Below are 18,739 nucleotides of genomic sequence, written 5' to 3'. Positions count from 1 at the left end.
TGTTATTTTCAGTATTGTTTTAGAAAGAGACTTTTTTTCCAAGCTGACAAAAATATATTTCAATGGTTGAGTTTCCAAAAGTTTTTTTGGCTATAGTAATGCTGTTAATGGCAGCCTACTTGAGTATGTGGATCCAAGTAATTACTAAATATCCCTCTGAACTTCAGTTTTTTGGTTTTCTAACTTGCAAAGGGAAGGAGAAATGTTTATAAACCAAATATAAACAATTAAACTAGGAGATAAACTTGCCAAACAAAAACTTTATCTAAAAACTGGACAGTTTATTCGATCTTAATGTTCAGGTAAGGTAACATCCTATTTTTCTCAAAAATATTCAGAAAGGAGACATTTGTTCTTATAATATTTATGTGATTGAATTTATTGCTATATCCCTATTTAGTAATGCATTAGAATTTCTCTGCAAAAGATGTTTAACTGAAAGATGTTTTACCAAGTTATAGTTAACTTAAAAAAAAAAAAAAAACCAAGAAAAAATTACCTTAGCTGAAATGCCAAACAACTGCAGATACTTAAAATTTAGCAACACAACAGGAAAACAATACCAACAGTTAGATAGTACAGGTATCCCTAAAAGAACTTTAAATCAATTTCTATTAATTGGTGCACACACAAGCACACACAAGAACAGAGAGAAAGAAAAAAATCAGTCTGCAAGGCAAAAAGTGGAGGATACAGAAAGGGGAGAATGGGGGAGGATTTCAAAGCTATTTGTAAAGGAGAAACTACTCAGAGGTGAAACAAAACAACAAAAAGAACATGGAAAACAAGAATTAAGACTATAAATACACATAAAAGTTGGTATATCTTTATTTCATTCATGTTTATATAGAGAATTCATGTATCTAGAAATTTATAGTGTATAGACATAAATTTAGTAGCCTAGGTAATTCTTGTAGAGAACAGAGCATGGGGGCAGGGGATAGGGGAGATAACTAACAATGGTCTAGAGAATTCTGGGGTACCAGATTAAACCTATGGTTCTGAACTGGAGATCTGGAGGAATGAAATGAATAAAATTAGATATCTAATGCACCCAAAAGGAATTATCCTTCCCTTTGTCTTGTCAGCTGAGCCATGCTTCCATCTACTTCCCATAGCCAAACATCATTGAGTTTTCTTCTGTACTTTTTACTTCTGTTATAAAGAATATGAGTCAGTGAACAAAACAAAAATATTTTTTAAATAAAGAGTTCCACTTAAAGTTTTTAAAATACCTTTAAAATGTAATTTTAAACACATAATTTAGAAATGGGAAAATAATCCTGTTCACAAAACTAGCAAAGAGGAGGAGCTGGAGAACAACATTCATTAAATTCTTAATAACCGTGACTCAAAACAAACAACAAAAAAAGTTGGCCTTTTTATGAGGAAATCTAATCATAGATTATGGAAAGAAGAGACGAATTATTTAATTAATGGTGGTGGAACAACTGGTTATTTATTTGGAAAAAACGCAAGTCAGATATCCATTTCACTCCAAAGGGCAAAATAAATTTCAAATGCTTTAAAACGGTGAACATAAAAATTAAAGAACAAAAAGGAAAGGAAAGGAGGGGAGGGAAAAGAAAGGAAAGGAGGAAGGAAATAAAAAGAAAAATTAAACTTCAGAAAAATTACAAAAAAACAAGTATCTGATCTTTGAAAGGGAAAGGACTGTCTTAAAAGGAAATCATCACAATGAAAATAGTGCTAGGTATCAATTATACAAACACTTGGAATATACATATTGTGTATCAAACAAGATAAAAGACAGTAAAAGACAGTAATCTTGGGGAAAACTGCTATTGAGTTGTATGAGTTCCTTGTTTCTTGTATGTTTTGGATATTAAGCCCTGGTTCTGGGCTTTTCTTTGTTGGCAGATTTTTGATTACTAATTCAATCTCCTTTCCTGTTATTGGTCCATTGAGATTTCCTACTTTTTCAGGATTCAGTCTGGGGAGGTTGTAAGTTTATAGGAATTTATCCATTTCTTCTAGGTTGTCCAATTTGTTGGTATATAATTGTTCATAGTTGTTTCTCATTATCCTTTGTATTTCTATGGTATCAGTTATAATCAGTCTTTCCTCTTCCATTTATTGTTTTATTTATTTGGGTCCTCTCTCTTTTTCTTGGTTAGTCTAGTTAAAGGTTTCTCAATTTTATCCTTTCAAAGAATGAACCCAGTTTTGTTAATCTTACTATTATTTTCTTATTTTGTACTTATGAGTATTTCTGATCTAATCTTTATTATTTCCTTCCTCTGCTAACTTTAGGCTTTTAGTCTTCTTTTTCTAGTTCCTTTAGGAGTAAAGTTGGAGATCTTACTTTTTTCTTAATGTACGTATTTATTGCTATAAACTTCCTTCTTAGAACTGCTTTTGGGGTATACCATAAATTTTGGTATGTTGGATTTCCATTTTCATTTGTTTCGTATTTTTAATTTCTCTTTTGACTTCTTCTTTGACATATTGGTTGTTCAGGAGTGTTTTGTTTAATTTTCATGTATTTTTGAATTTTCTAGCTTTCCTCCTGTTATGGATTTCTAGTTTCATACCATGGTGGTCAGAAAAAATAACTGACATAATTCCTATCTTTTTTAATTTGTTGAGACTTATCATGTAGCCTTACATATGTGATCTGTCCTGTGCACTTGAGAATTTATTCTGCTGCTGTTGAATGAAATGATCCTTTTTTGTCTCTTTGGCTCATTTGGTCTACAGTGTTATTCAAATCGGCAGTTTCCTTATTGATTCTCTGGATGATCTATCCATTACTGAGAGGGTGTATTAAAGTCCCCAACTGTTATTTCCTCTTTTAGTTCTGTCAATACTTGCTTTACTTATTAAGTGCTCTGATATTGGGCACATAATTACTTATGATTGTTATATCTTCTTAATGGATTGATCTCTTTATCATTATAACCCTCTTTGTCTCTTTTGACAATTTTTAGCTTAAATTCTATTTTGTCTGATATAAGAACAGTTACCCCTGATTTCCTCTGGTTACCAGTTGCTTGAAATAGCATTCTCCATCCCTTCACTCTCAGTATATTTGTGTCCTTAAAGCTAAAGTGAGTTTCTTCTGTGTTTTTTTTTAAATCCATTCAGCCATTTCATGTCTTTTGATTGGAGACTTTAATCTATTTACATTTAAGATTATTATTGATAGGTAAGGCTTACTATTGCCATTGTTTCCTGACTTTCGTAGACCCTTTGTTCCTTGTTTCCTCTCTTGCTGTCTTGTTCTGTAAATGATGACTTTTTTGGTGGCAGTATGCTTTGACTCCTTTATCATAATCTTTTGGGTATCCACTAATAGGTTTTTCCTTTGTGGTTACCATAAGGCTTATATAAAATATTTTACAATATCCTATTTTAAGCTGATAACTTCGATAGCACACAGAAACTTCATACTTTTACTCTCCCCTCACATTTCAGGTTATTGATATTATAATTTACAACTTTCTTATAGTTTGTATCCAATAACATTATTGCAATTATGATTATTTTAATATGCTTTTCACAACTTTTAAACTAGAGTCATTAATTATGTACTACTATTACAATATTAAAGAATATGATTAAATTATATATTTACTATTACCAGTGAGTTCTGCACATTCATATGTTTTTACGATGCTAATTAGCATACTTTTATTTAGACTTGAAGAACACCCTTTAATATTTCTTATAAGTCATGTCTAGGGGTGACAAACTCCCTCAGCTTTTGATTGTTTGGAGAAATCTTTATCTTTTCATTTGTGAAGGACAGTTTTACCGGGTCTAGTATTCTTGGTTGACAGTTCTTTTTTTTCAATATTTTGAATATATCACCCCACTTTTTCTCCTGAATAGCAATTTCTGAGAAATCTGCTTATAGTCTACGATGGTTCCCTTGTATGTGACAAATTGCTTTTCTCTTGCTGCTTTCAAAATTCTTTTTCTTTGACTTTTGACAATGCACTTAATTATAACATGTCTCAGCACAGCCTTTCTTTTTCTCCTTTATGAAGATTTTACTGGGGAAGGGGAACAGGACTTTATTGGGGAACAGTGTATATTTCCAGGACTTTTTTATTGGGGAACAGTAGTAGTGTGTTTTTCCCAGGACTCATCAGCTCCATCCAAGTCAAGTTGTTGTCCTTTCAATCTGTGGAGGGCGCAGCTCAGCTCCAGGTCCAGTTGCCGTTGCAGGGGGCGTAGCCCATCATCCCTTGTAGGAGTCGAACCAGCAACCTTGTGGTTGAAAGCCTGCACTCCAACCAACTGAGTCATCTGGGAGCTCAGCGGCAGCTCAGCTCAAGGTGCCGTGTTCAATGTTAGTTACAGGGGGCACAGCCCACCATCCCTTGCGGGAGTCAAACTGGCAACCTTGTGATTGAGAGCATGTGCTCCAACCAACTGAGCCATCTGGCCACCCAGGAGCTGAGTGGCAGCTCACTGACTTCATTCTAGTTGCAAAGGGTATAGCTCGCTTGCCCATGTGGGAATCGAAGCGGCAGCCCTGTTGCCTAGAGCTTGTGCTCTAACCAACTGAACCACCCGTCCACCCTAGCATAGCCTTTTAGGTTCAATCTATTTGGGGGTCCATTGGGCCTTTTAAATCTAGATGTCCATTTCTCTCCCTAAGTTTGGGGAGTTTTCAGCCATTGTTGCTCTAAATAAACTTTCTCTCCCGTTACATTTCTCTTCTTCTGGGGTTCCCATAATATTTGTATCTCTTGATCATGTCCTATAAGTCCACAGGCTTTCTTCACTTTTAATTCTTTTTTTCTTTTTGCTCCTCTGACTGAATAATTTCAAATGACCTATCTTCTAGTTCACTGACTTTCCCCCGCCCCTGCTTGGTCAAGTGTGTTATTGAAGCTCTTTATTGAATTCTTCAATTCAGTCACAGTATTCTACAGGTCTAAGATTTCTGTTTGATTTTTTTTATATAGTTTCTATTTCTTTGTTGAACTTTTCATTTTGTTCATGCATTGTTTTCCTAATTTCATTTAGTTGTCTGTGTGTTCTTGAATTCACTGAACTTTGAGGATTATTCTGAATTCTTTATCAGACAGTTCAGAGATCTCCATTTCTTTAGGGTCAATTACTGGAGTTTTATTAGTTTCCTTTGATGGTGTCATGTTTACCTGATTCTTCATGTACTTTGATCCCTTGTGTGGGTATCTCCACAATTAGGTAAGTGTTCTCCTCCAGACCTTTTAGGTTCGCTTTAGCGGGGAAAGACCTTCACCAGTCAGCTCAGCTTGGGATACTGGTAGTGTTTGTGGGCAGGCGGGGCTTCTTATCAGGATCTCTAGTTGGCTGAGGCCACTGCCATGCTCTAAAGTGAGGAGGGGGTGCTTCTGACTGGGCTGAGTGGTTGCATAAGCCTGCTGGCTGTGTTCCCTGGCAGGGTGGTACCACTAGATGGATTCCATAATTGGGCAAGGCCACAGCCTGGGCTTTGTAATCACTACTGGTTGGGCAGGATCCCAGGCTGTGCTTTCTGATCAGCTGGTGCTTCTCACTGGATTCCATGCTGAGGCAGGGTCGCAGGCTATGGTCAGACAGAACATAGCCTCTAGGTATGTTCTGCGATCAGACAGGGCTATAGGGTGTGCCGTGAAGTTAGGCAGGGAGTCAGACTGGGCTTCACAATCAGGTAGGCTACTGGCGGGGCTCCACTATTAGACAAGGTCGCTGGTTGGGTTCTCTGGTTGGGAGGAGTCTCCAGCTGTGTTCTGCAAGTGAATGGGCTAGAGACTATGCTCTGCAGATGGGCAGGTTTGCTGTCCAGGCTCCCACATCAGGTGGAGCTGCAGGCTGTGCTCTGCAAATGGGTGGGGTCACTGGCTATCTCCTGCCTGGGAGAGGCCACAGGCTGTGCTCTGCTGCATAGCAGGGCTACAGGGTGGGCTCCACAGCTGGGCAGTACCATATAAGAAGTCTGCCTAGGGTCACTATTCAGGCTTCCTGGTGATGCGGGGTCAGGCTATGCTTAAGAGTATACTTAACAGGGCTGCTTAACAGTATCCAAGCAGGGCTGTAGGCAGCCCACAGGGGGTGATTCAGCCTCACCCCTGGGTTCTGGGATTCTCACAATGGTGTCTTGTCTATATATAGTTGCGAATTGGTCTTCTCATGAGAGAGACTAAAGCTGGGAATGACCTATGTCACCATCTTGACGACTGTGTATGTTAACTGGTAGGTGTTGCCACGCAGCAGCCTACCCGTCTGTCTCCTCGTACCTGCCCCCAAAGAAAGGAGAGTCTGTGAGACAGATCCTTTCAGGGACTTTGCTTCATCTTTACGTTTGCACCTCATGTCTTCCTGTTTGGTCCCCAAAAGATGGCTGGTCAGCTAATGACGAGTAAGATTCCCCATGGGGGACAAGTCAAGCCAGGCACAGTAAAGTGGGGACCAACAGGAGAACCCACGGGGTTCATAGAGGTGGGCACAGCCCCTGACATTCCCCAGGCTAAGGAAAGCCTCTGCCTCTGTGGCTGCATTCCTTCCCAAAACCTGCAAGGGAAGTGATTCAATGATGTGCTCTCCATCTATTCATATGCATGAAGGTTTTGTCCCTTGGGGCAGTACACGCATCCTGAGACTTATGGTTCTGCTGCCTGCAGGCAAGGGTGATTGGCTTGAATCAGTTTCCTATTATGATGTGTGGGATTCACAGATCTTGAGATTGACAAGCTTTATCTCCTTTATTTTCCCACCTAACTAATAAAAGCTAATGCATAGGTCCGATTCCAGGCATCCAGTCCTTGAGACTGAGGGTCCCTTGGCGCTGCTTATAATCTATTATTGGCTATAATCTATTATTGGCTACCGTCTTTTCTTAATCCTGCGCTGCCCTCCTCGCTCCCCACAACTCTCCTCACGTGGGATGCAACAGGTAGGAATGTAATCCTTTCTAAGAGGGACTATGGCAATTTGTATCAAGAACCTTAAAGATTTTTTGTCTTTTGACATAATAATTCCACCTTTAGGAATCTATCCTAAGAAAATAATCAAAATTACAGCAAAGATTTATAGAGTTGTTTTGTTTTTTAATAAAAGCATTATTTAAAATAGCAAACAAAACAAATGTTTAAAATTAGGTAAAATGATTGGTGGAATGATAACATGAAACACCATAAAATAACAATGAAGAAAATTTTCCCCAAAAACATTAACGGCATGACAAATAATGTTAAGTAAACAGGATACAAAGTTCTATCTTCATGTAAAATATGAACTCAATTATGGAAAAACAGGTAAATTATGGTGTGAAATTATGGATGATTTAAATTTTATCCTTTATCATTTTTTGAATTTTCCAATTTTTCCAATAATGAGAAACAATCATTTTTATAATAAGAAATAAACTATTTAAGAGTAATTGTGTATGAGTAGACATGGGAGCAGTAAAAGGGAATCAACTTGCACGTTTCAGCCCACAGAGCTGGTTTTCTAGGTACCACTGCACTTGGATTTTTTCCCCTACGAAACAAATTTTACTTCTGGTTTAGAGGAGGATTGTGAAAAACAACAAAGAGAGTTTGAAGTCATGGAATAAAACTACAGACAAACCATAAGAATAATGGGAATTCTGAGAAAATTTTCAGCCACCTGTGACACTTCTTTTTAGGGAAAGAGTTTTTTTGGTGGCTTATGCCTGTGCATATTTACAAGGACTCAAACAGTCACCTTCTTCTCAAATAGCTTTTCTACTGGTGACTCAAAAGGCCCTTATCAAAATCAAAAAGCAGGGCAGCACAAATTTAGCTAAGCTAATTTCCCTTGTTATAAGTAAGGAAACTACTCCAAAATCACAAGAGACAAAATAAATGCTCTTGCTTTAAAGATGATCCTTACTTTCCTTTATTCCTACTTTGCCTGTTTAAAAGAAGATAATGCCTGACTGAAAATACCAGTACAATCAAAAATGTCTATTTTGTGCTAAAAGGGGAAGGTATGGTGTGACCAGAGAACAACCAATGAGTGGACAAGGCAGGGAAACGATGAGTGGTGAGAGGTGGTGTGACACACTATAAAGGAAAGGGGAGGAGCAGCTTTGGGAAGCAGCCCAAACACATAAATCACTCGGGGGCCCAACTCTAAAAAATTGGTCACTTTTGTGGTCAACTTTTGTCGTTCACTTTCTTAAAAGTAAGCTTTTAATAGAAGAGAAAGAGAGAGCGAGAGAAAGAGACCAATAATCACACACAAAAGTGAAACTTGAAAATAGACTTCACTTTAAGTGAGGCTGTAAAAATATAAATTGCTCAAACATGACTTTAATTGAAACTCTAAACTCATATTTTAATTTTCCCATTCAGTCAAAAAATTAAAAGCTTTATCACTGAATAACTTCAGGAAAGACTTATGCGGATTCCTCCTTTGTACCAATTTCTTCTATATTTCTTAATTTTAATTTGAAAGTTACCATGTTATTTTGTTTACAGTTCCTTGTCAAATGAAAACCACTCACTGAAAGAGACCAGACTAATTTAACAACTAAAGAGCCAGACGCAGCAGTTCTTTTTGAGGGCAAAAACCAGATTAGACTAAAATTAAAACACGATATCCTCAAGCTCACAATTCCAAGATGTAAGTAGTTATGAGTTACTTTTAGTTATTTTGAGTTAACTCTCCCAAGAGACTTTTTGGCCATCACAAGTGACCAACGAAATCTTTTTCAAGCTAAAAGCAGACATACCACGTGACTCATCAGACTCAGATATTGTGTTAAACACAGACTACATGACTTCTGCAACCGTGAGAAAATCCAGGAGGTATCCACCTTATTAGGATGCCAGAGTATAAAAAATCTTCAAGCAGGACAAATTATGTTGTGTTAATGACCTTTGCAATTAACACCTGAACAGCTTATTGTCTAAGCATTAAACAGGGACATACCATTTTATTGACTTCTGATCTCTAGAACACAATTCTGGTTTATTTGGAAAACAAAATACCTAAAATGGAATGAAAAGTAAATTGTATGGTTTGTTGTTACCAAGGATATCCTGTAATTCAAATAAGTATACTGGAAAACCCTCCCATAAATCAGCTCATGAGTTCGATTCTGTTCAGCACTTTACTAGAATCTACTTAAGGTCTAAGATTGCACATTTACTTCACAAACAGGTATTACAATCTCAAAACTTGAACATAGCAGCTATATTATCTAGACCATCTCCCTCATTTTACAGAAGTGCTGCCCACAGTCATTTGGATCCAGTGAAAAGCTTAGACTAGAACAGGTCACTCAACCTTCAGGTGGAGCTTCCAATCTAGCTGGAGAGTCCACAGTGCAGTGGCAGCTCTAGGACACTGTACTGCTGCTCCCGCAAAAAAAAAAAAAGGGCTATTAGGACAGGGGGAGCCAGGGCTGAGCGCTGGACTGGGTGGTATCTAGTAGTTCTAACACTGGCGTCCACGTCTGACACTAAAGCACTGCTTCCTACCTTGTGATAAGGAATCTGTGGATCAAATAACTGGTCTCTGTCTGCTCTTTTCAGATGACTGAGGACATTTTACTTCAAACTTTCTGGAAACCAAAATATTACAAAAAAAGGCTTCTCGAACGCTATTAGGATTTTGATTACAGAAGCTAGTCACATTAAGTGATGTAGATTTACTCGTACTCTGATTTTTTTTTCTTAAGTTGTATAAATTGAAATGATTTAAACATTCGCATTGTGGTATGATTTCAGCTATTTAAACTACCTAAAAATGAGCTGTGATAATTATATTATTCAAATATAGACTGAATCTCTCAAAGAATGAATTTTTTCCATATAAAAATTGGCAAAAGACTGAAATCAGGCAGCTTATAAAAGAAATAATTATTTAAAGTATCTGAAAATATGCTAACTCATTTTAGTCAAAGAAGTGCATAAGCAAAACTAAGATGTCATAGGTCCTTTTTAACCAATCAGGCTGGCAAAGATGAAAAAGATGGACAGTGCCCATTATTGGCTCTGTCGTATACTTGGATGGTTAGCTGGTCCTATCTCCCTGGAAAGCAATCTGGCAGTGTGTATCAAAATTTTAAATATGAATATTCTTTGAATATAAATATAAAATTTTCTTTAAATATAAAATTCATAAATTTTAAACATGAATATTCAATTGCACATCCCGAAGTATGCAATTAGGATATAAAGGAAAGAGTGTGCAATCATTGATCTGATACATCTACGAAGGTGCTTTATTTCATGCGAGAACTACATACAGTTATTACATTAGAAGGAGGGCACACTTTCTCATAAACCAGTAGGATCAAATCAAAACGGTTATCACGCAATCACACAACTCAAAGGTTAAGAATGTAGGTAAAAACATAGTTTTCCAAACTAAGATTTTCTGTTACTCAGATATGACATTAAGCCCCTACTGTTTGGACCCTATTTATTTGGACTAGCATATACAATTTACTTTTTTAAGGCAACCAATCAATGTCCTTGTCGTTGCCATGACCGTCACTGTCATCACCATGGCTACCATTTATTCCGTACCTTCTCTGTGTCAGACAGTACTATATGTGCATTATGTCCCATAACCATCCTAACAATCATATGAGCTAGGTACTATTTCCCCATTTTACAAATGAGAAACCAAAGCTCAGAGAGGTTACTTGTCAGAGGCCTCTCAACTAGAAAGTGGCAGAGCTGGGATTTGATCCCTGTCCGCCAGGGCTATTGTTCTATTGTTCTGACATCATCCCTACCCTTTATGGACCAGACTCAATTAAACAAAGCAAAAGCTAAAAATAAATCTGTAACTTCCTAAAGGCAAGTCAAGAGAATTACTGTTCTTAACATGCTCACCTTACTTATTCTTGATAAATCTTAAATCGCTGTATAATTCCTGATTTTAATGAAACTTAAAAGATCAACTCACCGTCCTTCTACCAGAGACAAGACTATGTCAGTTTTCCTCCCACTTAACCTGCCCTCTTGCCCAAACAGCTCTATAAACTGTTGAAAGAGTTTTACAATCTTTGTTGGAAACTTTGCAATTATTTCATAGATTATTTAAAATACATATTGTCTATCCTATGTTGTCTGTCCTCAGTTACTTGTCTAAATAGGGGGGGAAATACCAGAACACTGCACTGTATGTGCCAGAGGATTAACCAACACTGCGCGGCAGCCAGAATCCAGGCAAACACACCTTCATGAGGGTTGAAGTGCAGGTTTAACCTTCATCTAGATGGGTTCCCAGGAGCACTGAAACCACCTCAGGTCAGAAAGGTCTCTGAGTGGTGACTAGGAGTCCCTCTTATCTACTTGGCAGCCTTACAACTGGAAAGTTCTTCTTAACATCTAACCTAAACTCTCCCACTGAAATTCAAACTCACCCCTTTCACCCATAGTCTCCATAAAAATGAAGAACTCCACTGTCACAACTTGCTCAAATGCTCACAGAACATAAGAAAAAGGTAGAGGGAATCTATTGATTGTCTTCGACTTTCTTCATTGCAAGATCAAAAGTTCTTAAATTTCAGTCCATTTTGCTAAGGGAAGAATTGCTTGTCTCCCTCAAAAAACTGTGAAACTGATTTGAAAATAAAGTTGCCTTTCTGAAATCTTCATGACTAGCAGCTAACTGAGAATTTAAAAAACAAAAACCCTTCAGAGTGTTTTTAAAGGTCTTTATTAATAAAAATAATACCATAGGTAACTTTTATCAAACACTTCTGTGTCAGGTACAGTGCTAAACATTTAACACGCATGACGTTCTTTGACCTTCACAACGGTTCTATAAAGTATGGGTTTCCCACATTAACAAATGAGGAAACTGAGGCTTAGCTGCCATTCCAAAGGCACACAACTAGCAAATGGAACCGAGCTGGCTTCATACCAGAGCCTAAGCTCAGACTCATTCAGCTACGCTGTCTCTCTTCTGACCTTTAGTTTCAAGTGGGTAAGCCTCCCCTTATAGAGTACTTTGCTCCTCTAGGCACCTCATTCTTTATAATAAATTTTATTTTCCTCATTTCTTTCTATTGTAAAATGTGTGGAAATATAACAACCCCAAGGGTTCACAAAACTAAACAGAGTCACACTTACGAGTGTAGCAAACATTTTTAAAAACTGAGAAAGAAAACCTGTGCATTAAGACTTAGGAGCATGAGTATGAGCAACTATATGCACTAGAGAACCTTCTGGTAACCATCCATTCTGAGACGCTAATCCTTCCCTCCCTCCCTCCCTCCCTCCCTCCCTCCCTCCCTCCCTCCCTCCCTCCCTTCTTTCCTTCCTTCCTACCTTCCTTCTTTCCTTCCTCCCTTTCCTCCTTCCTTTGCTCCTTCCTTTCTTTCTTTCCTTCCTTCCTTCCTTTCTCTTCCCTCCCTCCCTCCCTCCCTCTCTCCCTCCCTCCCTCTCTTCCTTCCTCACACATAAATCAAACTATTTTATTTTCAGAGCTGTAAAATATATTTTGACATCTTGTTGGGCAAGCTTCTCCCCTTTCCTTTTTTTCTCTCCCAGATTCTTACACATTATTTTATATGAATTTTAGAATCTGCTTGTAAAGATCAATTAAGATTATTGTTGGGATTTTGATTGGGTATCATCTTTTGGAAAAGAGGAAAAAACATGATTTAAACTAACCCAGCCTCAGCTTTGGACTGAAAAATTACCATTTGGATTTCAGTTCCTTTGCCGAGGTATTTCTGCCACCTGGGGAACAAGTAAGTACCCAAATTCAAGGCTCAGGTTTTTTAAAGTCCCTTTTAAAAAGCTGCATCCAAATTTATAGTGTCTGTTACTGATTACAGGAAACAAAATAAGATATTTAATAAGTCTATTGGATAGTTAGGGCTTCAGTATGACCAGAGATATAAAAATAGAAAACACCAACTAATAGTTGCACTGGTTGTAAACGATCAAAGAATTGGCACCATTAGCACCTGTTATACAGCAGACAGTGCGCTAGTAGGAAGAGACCCAAATAGCAAAGGATGATAGGAGCACTCTGAGAGCCGATACTATTGTTGAAAAAAGCAAGACTAACCCACAAAAACAATTAGTACATGCGACAAACAAGCCTGGGTGGGCCTTTCCGATACAAGCAGGGCTTCAGAACAGGGAAAGATGAGTGTGGGCTGCAGTGCCCAGTGAAAACTAATAAATTGGGTAGCATAGCTCTAGCGGCACTAAATGAATGTCTGGCAGTAATCCAAACTTAATGACAGCTATTTAGAAGCCCATGTGAAGAAAAACAGTGATGATCTCAACTTGGTTTAAAAATCAAGACTGAGCCACACTTACAGCACCCTAATAAATGGTCAGAGACCCTATAAGCAAGCATCTCTTGTTGTTCTTGCAGCAGCTACTCCAGATGACATGGCAGAGGCCACCAGATTTCTGGAACCATGTCTTCAATCAAGCTTCATTATTTTCTATGAAGTACCATGACTGCCCAGAATACCAGAGTCCTTTATTTAAAAGATTAAACGTATCTCCAGCACTACATCACCCCAGTGAGAAATCCCTAAGTGCTATGTGGCTCAAGGGGCCAGTCAACCTAATCCTACTCTCCCTATATTTGGCCTGAAAAATTCCTATCTACATGACTGGCATCTATAAAAACTCCACTCCATTTCTTGACATCACGGAAATTTATCAGTTCACTCAGAAGACCTAGTATGTAAGTTCATCTATTTGTGGAAAGAGATACTTCTCTCCAAAATAAGTGAGTCAGAAATTTTTAACAGCACTAGATTCGTTTTCTTTAAAAAAAAGGGAGAAATAATTTTATTATTGTTGAATAAACAGGATGAGCTCTGTACCTCCTTCCAAGGAGCAAAAAATAATGCTAAGCATAGCTAGGAATATTGGTTGGGAGGATTGGGGTAAAAAATTTTTTTAAAATTTAAATCATATGCAAACTCTATAGTTATTTAATTTTAAAAAGCATTATTAGATAATGCAAAGCAAGACATTTCAGTGAATTTTTTACCAGTCTGTCATGCCAGTAAGCATTACTCGGGGAGGGTATATTCCTTGAAAATGAGAAAACTTACCTGTGAGTTGGTTTTAAGGTGGTTTCACTAAAATCAGGAAGTTAAGACTATTTAACCCTCTGAGGTTCCTTCCAGTCCTATTATGCTGTTTGTATTTTTAAAGGTAGTTATTAGTATTTCAAGCAGAAAACACAGCACAGCATGAACAGTTTTCACACACATGCCTCAGAACTATATTTGTAATGAGATACCCTGTAAATCATAAAACAGTACTTCACACCCTATAGCTTTTAAGTGAAATTGGGATAATTTGGTGGGATGTACATTTTTAGAATTGAAATAAAAACTCCATATAGTTCCCTACATACTTGAAGAATTATGAAGATCAAATGGAAAAGGTAAAATTGCTTTGCAAAAGGCAAGATACTGCTCAACATAACTGGAACAATAAAACATGCACTGGAACAATAAAAATCTAAATCCAGGATAATGGTTATTTCTGGAGAGGGAGGAATGGGAAGGGCTACAAAAGCATCTCAAACTGTAATGTGTTGTTAAATCAAATCCAAGGTAAATATGGCAAAATATTAAGATTTGTGCAGCAGACACTTTACTTTTCTCTGTGTATATTTATAACAATTCATAATAAAAACTGCAACTTTAAGTTTTATAATATAATCTTGAGAAAATAAAAATGACAGATTCCAAGGAATTTTAAAGGTTTCTTGTGGATAAATTTTTTTAAAGCTACTTAACTTTACACATAGAATATCTTGCTTTCTACTAACAACAATCTATTTTCCTTATTAGTATGGTCACCATCTCTTTCCTTTCTTACACCTCCATCTAAGAGTTTAAATAAAAAAGCACAGTTCTCTCCAGAGCACGTGGACAAAGGAAGCTCAGTGAGAGATGGGCTCCGTGGAAGTGACAGTCCTGGGAACAGCTGGGTAGAGAGAGGAGAGAGTGCTGGACAGAAGACCACCGCCCAGTGGGAGAGGCAGCCAGATTTCTGGAGCCAGGTCTTCAATCAGCCTTCATTATTTTGTTTGAAGTACCTGACTTCCCAGAATACCAGAGACCTTTATTTTCACATATCCCATACATACTAAAATATTTCTGGATGAAATAATATGACATCAAAGATGTGCTGCAAAATACTGCAGATGAGACAAGACCGGTCATGGTTTGATAACTGTTTAAGCTGCTGATGATACGTGGGGATACTCTACTATTTACTTCTATGCATATTTATATTTTTCTACAATAATTTATTTTTAAATCCAAAACTAAAATAAATGATTTAACTATGATCTCTTTTAAAGTCTTGCACCATTTCAATCTGTTAGGCCTATTCCCAGCAAGTGGATGGGGCAGCCAGGCCAGGGTGGGCCCCCAGGCTAGCACTAATCAGCTGTGTGCCCCAGTCTTAGTTACTCATTCTCTTTGGTTTTGACTTTATCCATTCTGAAAAAAATGAAAGGGTTGGATGAGATGATATCTAAGCTCCCTTTTAGCTATGATTGTTAGATTTATAAAACTGACTTAGTTATTGTATAATACAGTTAAGAACTGCAAATGTTACTAATGAGACACTATGGCAACATGGGAGTACCTTCAATCAACCAATCATTCATTCATTCATTCATTTGACAAACATTTAGGGAATGTGTACTATATGCCAGGCAGTGTTACATGGGGGTGGAATACAAAGTTAAATGACACAGAATTCTGTCTTCAATATCCTTCCTAATCATGGGAGACAAATAAATAAATGACAACACAATGTAAATATGATAGTGATGATAGAGCTGAAGATACCAGAGGTCTTCATAGTGTGAGAGAGCAGGGAACTGTAAACAATTCCTATGCAGGTGGTGAAAGAAAGTGTCAGGAGATGAGATTCATAGGAAAGTAGGGACCAGATCAAGAAGGACCACAAATTTGATGCCAAGGAATTTAGATGGTATCTTGAAAAGTGATAAGGAAGACATTTTAAAGATTCTAAGCCTGGAAACAATGTTATCCAATTTACATTTTAGATGAATTGCTGAAGCAAGAATATAGATTTGTGGGTGGTTGGTGGTGTCTGGAGGACAGAGGAGGGAAACCTAAAAGGTAAGGGAGGTTCACCTAGCAGTTAGGAGACAACTGAAATGGTCCAGCAGGATATGATGAGGGCTTGAATCAAGGCAGCATCAGTAGAGATTCCTTAGATACTGTTACAGCAGCATCTTGGGTTTTGATGTGTGTGTGGGGGGGGAAGTACTGAGTTACATGAGTATATAGTTGTTAACTTACAATAAAGGTAACTGGTTCCTTCTCCAGAGTACAAATGAAGCCAAAATTTTAGAAATGCAGATTTTAGGCGCTCTGCAATATTTCTCAACCCATCCTTCAAGATAATGTAGAAACTATAGTATGAAACTCCAGTATGGTCATACTAAAGGATTGCTATCTATTCACCATCGGTGGGTTACCAGCTTCAAGCATAGTCTGTAGCACTTAGCAAGAGCTTAATACATATAGCTTATGTGTTGGATGTGGTGAGTTAATAATTGAAACAGTGCCACAGATGCAGGTGGCTAATCCCCTCCTTGTTGGTCAGATAAGCAATGACTTGATAAAAAAACACACGTAAGATGAAAATTGTTTACCAGGTGATTTTATGCCCCTCTGTAAGTCCTCTCCCCACCCCCAGATTTTTAAACTGTATCAGCAATAATCCTCACTGTTATTTCTTAAAACAATGGAGAGTTAATATCTTGTTATTTAAGAGTTAGACAACTCCATACGTGCAGACTATACTAGAAGGTATTTTTTTTCCTTATAAATTACATAGTGCCTTTTTTCTGAGCCCCCAAATGGGTAATTCTAAGAGAAATATCTGAAGTGCTCAATTAGTCATCCTAGGTGTCACAAACCATATGGACTTTTGTTTCAATTTTTATAAAACAACACCAATATTTTTTCCCTCAAAAACCATTCTCTTTACTTGAATAAAGATGAAAAGTAAAGCACAGAAAGTTAGATCATCTAGACAATGTCCTATTGTTAATGACTATTAGAATGAAATTAGAAAACTCTGCCTATCTTTTAATTAATACCTCCTTATACTTTCAGATTTTCTCAGCAGCAAACCTGTGGTACTAAACATCAAAACCTTGAAATCTGATCATTCGATTCCATAACCCATAATGTTATAAAATGTTAAAACCACCCCAAATGTTATTGACAATAACAATAATATATAATTCATAACAATTAACTGAACATTAGTCGTGTGCCAGGTAACATGCTTATCATTTTATATATATTAATTACCTCATTTCACTTTGGTCCTCGCATTAACCCTGAGAAGTGATACATAAAGTTACGGCCATTTTGCAATAGGAAAAAAATGGGGCTCATAGAAGGTGGGTACCTTATCCAATGACATACAACCAAAACGAGGCTGTCAGACTCAGCAGCCCAGGATTCTTCAGAACGATGTAGTACTGCCTCTCCCAAACCATGTGAGGGAAGGTATTCTTATCCTTATTTTTAAAATCTCAGGCTCAGAAAGTTGACAAGACTTGCCTAAGATCACACGCTTAAAAATGGAGCCAGTATTAGGCTCCTAGTTCAGGAGCCTAATATTACCTCTACCACTTGACCACTAGACCTGTTCCATGAAACAAATTATAATCACTCCATGGGAATTTGCAAAGTGTAAAATCCCCACCCTTGTTTAAAAAAAAAAAAAATCAAACACAGAATGGCTTTGTCAGTATAGCATAAAGGTCATGAGGTTCTAAAACAAAACAAAAAAAGCCAGTAATGTTTCTTTTTGACACATCAAGGCCACCTTTAATTCAAATCATAAAAGGAGCTAATTTAATCTGAAAATGCTTTTCAGATTTCTGATATGTGCATTTGTTTTCCCAATATTTATTTATGTGTTTCTTTCACAGTCCACATTCAACTGTCAAAGTTTTCAGTACTTATCTAAGAGTTGGGAAAAGGTTAAAAGAGCAATGTTTTGTCCCCAACCCACAAAGAAAACAATGTCTACAATTAGTCCTCACAGACTCTATTGCCAAATAGCAATCAGGTGCAGTATTTCTTGGATGCATAGTGTGTGTGTGTGTGTGTGTGTGTGTGTGTGTGTGTGTGGCAGGGCAGGGGTGAGGAGTGAAAGAGTGTTGAGAGAAACATTAAAAACAAACCACATTTCGGGGCTCATTTCTTCTAAGTGACGTACATCTTAGAAGATATTTGGCTGTTGACAAGATGATCCTGCCCTTGAATACAAGGAAGTTGCACCCAGTCTCACAAAGCAGATTCAATCACCCCAACAGAAGTTGGGACTTCCCTCCAAGACAAATATGGTATTCAATCTGTTTGATGCCTTGAAAGCAGTGAATTAATTTGCAATCCTTTATTATGACCATACAAGGGAGGGGAAGAGCTACCTTGTTAGTCCTTCCTTGAGGGGGAAGCAATAGAGGAAAAAGCATAATACTTAAATCCCATAGCAAAGTTTTAAAACTTTTCCATTAAAACACACACCCTAGTTGAGTCATCCGCATAATACCCTATAAGTGTATCATCTCAGTACGACCTACCTTTCCTATACATGGTTGTTCCAACTCTGTGCTACTACTACTCAACTTGTTTCATTCTTTTGGTTTAGTCATTTAACCCTATAATTTTTGGAGTAAATGCACTGACCTTAATTCACTTAAGCACTTAATCTATGAATAAAGATGAATCTATGAATAAAAATGAATAAAGAAACCA

At 37.4% G+C, this 18,739-nt stretch overlaps 1 protein-coding gene across 3 annotated transcripts in view; it reads right to left on the bottom strand.

Annotated features, from left to right (window-relative positions):
• Positions 1-18,739, bottom strand: part of STK38L (serine/threonine kinase 38 like) — a 74,184-nt gene that overhangs the window by 32,480 nt on the left and 22,965 nt on the right. Inside the window, exon 3 of one of the 3 annotated variants that reach the window (XM_019737475.3) lies at positions 8,899-8,957. The exons of the other annotated variants lie outside the window; for them this stretch is intronic. The gene's annotated coding sequence lies outside the window, so the exon portion shown is untranslated. The remainder of the gene's footprint in view (positions 1-8,898; positions 8,958-18,739) is intronic. 3 annotated transcript variants of the gene reach the window in all.

This window comes from Rhinolophus sinicus, chromosome 1 (genome assembly GCF_057876585.1).
Source record: "Rhinolophus sinicus isolate RSI-liver-muscle chromosome 1, RSI-T2T, whole genome shotgun sequence".
Lineage (NCBI taxonomy): Eukaryota > Metazoa > Chordata > Mammalia > Chiroptera > Rhinolophidae > Rhinolophus > Rhinolophus sinicus.
This window is presented reverse-complemented; position numbering and strand designations above follow the sequence as displayed.